We start from the raw sequence: 3610 nt of genomic DNA, 5'->3' as shown, positions 1-3610 counted from the left end.
ATTAGTGTAGAAGTTCATCTCAGGGGATATTTTATACAGTTTATTATTGTTGGTATCAGTCCAACAATATTATGGAATTGTTCGAAAATTTAAATTCAGTAATAAATTTGATTAAACTTTGTAATTTATTTATAATTTTCATTAATACAGTACAGTACAATAATTCAAGCAAAGTGCTATTCTTATATTTATTATTATTGTTATAGTAAGCTAACAATTTCTTACAGAACAATTCCCATAGTGGAAAAAAGATGTTCTTAAGGCAGTATTAAGGAATTAGTTCGCTATTTGGTTTCGCTTATATTGGACTAAGGAGGATTATTTAGGTTGGATACATATGATACAGAAGCGAAACATTTCAATCGAATAGCATTAAAATAGAGCAAAACTTATTTCTAAAAAAGTGAAGAAGTTTTAAATATTAACTTTCACCATTGTTCTTGAAGCAATATTGTTTTCTGAAGTTAGTAATTCTCTAGAGAAAATATGAAACTTCTAAAAGCAATTTAGATATCGGAATTTATTATAAAAGCTAAGATACTTTACGTTTGCCTAAGGGATGTATCCTTCAATTTAAAAAATTGAACGGAACAGAACAGAAGCCATTAAGTGTTTGGATTGCAAATGATGCAAAGTTGTAATAAATTACAATGCTAAACTTTAGTGTTCTTTTCCTACGTAATAATATTTTTAAAAAGATCAATAAAATTATTTTTTATAAAGTATAATTATTATTCATTTACTTAAAGATCGGTTAAATTTATATCTTTTCTACCTTCAGCCTCAGTAAATAAAACAACAACACAAATTCATTGGTTAGGTAAGTTCAGTTTCTCCCTTCAGGAAATTCCTAATGCGGTGCAGTGCTCATTTAGATTTAAATAAATAAACACAGTATTTCCTTTCATAAATTACAATACACTGTATATAGAGAACACAATGTATATAAAACGATTTACAGTTTTAATTTTTATAAAATGTAATTATCTAATTCTATTTAGACTCGTATATTAAAGATACCGTTATGGAAATATAAAATAATTTATCTCATTTCCTGAAAAAAAATATACTGTTATATTTATAAAATTTCACGCTTAAAATATTATAACTTAATTTTTATTCTTATATATAACGTTAGATAATATATTAATGATGATATAAATACATTTATATATTGAATTGCTAACTTATACTTTAATATAGAGTGATTACATTGCTCATCGGCCAAACCGGGGCGGATTTTAAGAGAGTGAATGAGAAATGGGTCCAACAATAGCTAAACTTTAATTTTTTTTAAATAATCTTTTATATAGGCCTATTGATGTATAATTTGGTTATATTACATTAGAAAACTCATGGTTTTATTTAAAATTTTATTCTATTTTAGTGGGTTAAAAACAGGAAAAATCCGGTACTGTCCCGGACAAACCGGAACGTATAGTCACTCTACTTTAACATAGTTTATAAAAATATCACGAAATAACTAATGTCAATTTATTCAAGCTTTAATTAAGATCTATATTTTAAAGAATAACAACATTTTTTATATAAACTTTTAAATTAACCAATAAATAGAAAACAATTTTAACAGGATGTTGTAATAATATCAAACAATCGGTTAAATCGATTAGTTGACCAATTCTAAGTCAACCGCAATTAACGACCGTTAAACTGGTTTTTTTCCCCTCCTTTTTTTTCTTTTAATAATGTGATCAGAAACGAGCTTTATATTTTTTTAAATTCAGTATATTTAATTAGGATATAAATTTTATTAAATTAAATGATAAAAAATGACATATCGTTAAATGTTTTCGTGTAAAATGTGTACTTTCAAAGGATTTATCTAAGCAGAGAATTTACATTAATTACATTAAAATACATGAATGATTAATTATCTCGGAAAGAAGACGTTTGTTTCTTAATTTACATCAGCAAATAAACGAAATTTGTCTTTTATTTTTCTGTTTTCATATAATTTTTGAGTTTTTCTTACCAAAATTTAATTTCGTCTATTTGATTTAGTTTAATCTAATTTTTTATCTATTGATTTTCTTAAAGTTTATGCCTTTTAAATATGTAACTGACGTATATGAGGGGTTTATTATAATTTATATCGTGTAACAACTTATGTAATATTTTAATTATTATATATTTAAATTTTTATACAAATTAAATAATACATATATTTAAAAATCTTTCCGAATAAAAGACCTATAATTTTTATTCATTTTAAAAAGCAAATTCTTACTGGGGTTATAATTATTCGTGTATTCATGATTTTGTGTTTCACTCCCTTTCAATCTTATATTGGAAGCTAAATTGCAACAGCGCTTTGGCTTGCAATTATCCAAATTTGGCAAATGTCCAAAATCAACTTGGACCACATCAAACTCATTCAATACTTCTAGCTAAACAAGAAACAATAGAGGTTGTTACTGCTCTTGTATTAACAACAAGGAAGAGAAAAAGGAAAGAGATGAAGATAAAGCATAATCATGATTAAAACTAATTTATCTTCAGCTAAACTTTTACAAGAATTGGATAAATAAATAAATATAAAATGAATATTTTATACACTGAACAGTGTCTTGAAATAACTATTTCTTCCAGATAATGCGAATAAATGGTTATTGTTTGCCCGTTTGATGATATATCTACGGAAATGATAGATACGAAAGCTTGTACTGTACCTGTTGTCCATTATTGCTCTTGTTACGAAGAATTGGCCTTAGTCCATACTGGTTTACTAAATTGCGCATTGTTGCTACTAATTCGTTTATAACGGGGCTGATTTAGTTACAATTGCTTGTCTCGCTTTGTTGGATCGTTCATATTGTTATAATTAGTGTAGAAGTTCATCTCAGGTCCTCCCTTATTGCCTCAGGTTGTTCATTTTCATAGCTCGATAATTCGATAAAAAAAATTCTTAACAATAAACAATGAAGCGACAAAATAATAAAAGAAAGGATATAAAAAAAAGGTAACGTAACTGAATCAATTTGTTATAATAACGTAGCAAGAAACACTACATCATATCGAACGTCGTTATCACAATAACAATGTAGAGAAATTCTTCGGGACCTGCAAAAGGCGGCTCGTTCGATATATTGTAACAGTTTTTATAACTTTTTTGAATTCTTTTTATTAAATTTATATTTAATATGCTCGTGTTATTTTTTTTTCTTAACGAATAAACATTATGCGTGACAATCTTGCAAGCAAACATCCAGACATAAAATTCAGGGTACGCGAATAAAAATATTTTTATATCTGGAACGATTTCCAATTTCAAAATCTTTCGAGAAAAAATTTCGAGATCGTATTAGGAAAAACAATAACATTTTTATGTTTTACAATCATTCAATAGTTTGTAACTATTAAACGCTTGTTATTCCAGAGTAATAAAGATCAAAAAGCGTATTTTATGGGCTTTTAATTTATCTTTGATAGTCTCATATGATCATTTGTCTTATCGTTATAAAGTTAATGCTTTACAAGAAAATTCATTCAGAAAATTATTATATTTTTTTAAAAATTCGATAGAAATATTTAATGTAATTTTTACTTATTTCTTATAATAATCTTTTATATAGGCCTATTGATGTATAAT

This window comes from Centruroides sculpturatus, unplaced genomic scaffold, assembly GCF_000671375.1.
Source record: "Centruroides sculpturatus isolate CEXI.00-Female unplaced genomic scaffold, Cexi_2.0 scaffold1271, whole genome shotgun sequence".
Lineage (NCBI taxonomy): Eukaryota > Metazoa > Arthropoda > Arachnida > Scorpiones > Buthidae > Centruroides > Centruroides sculpturatus.
The sequence above is the reverse complement of the archived record's forward strand: the minus strand, read 5'-3'. Positions refer to the sequence as shown.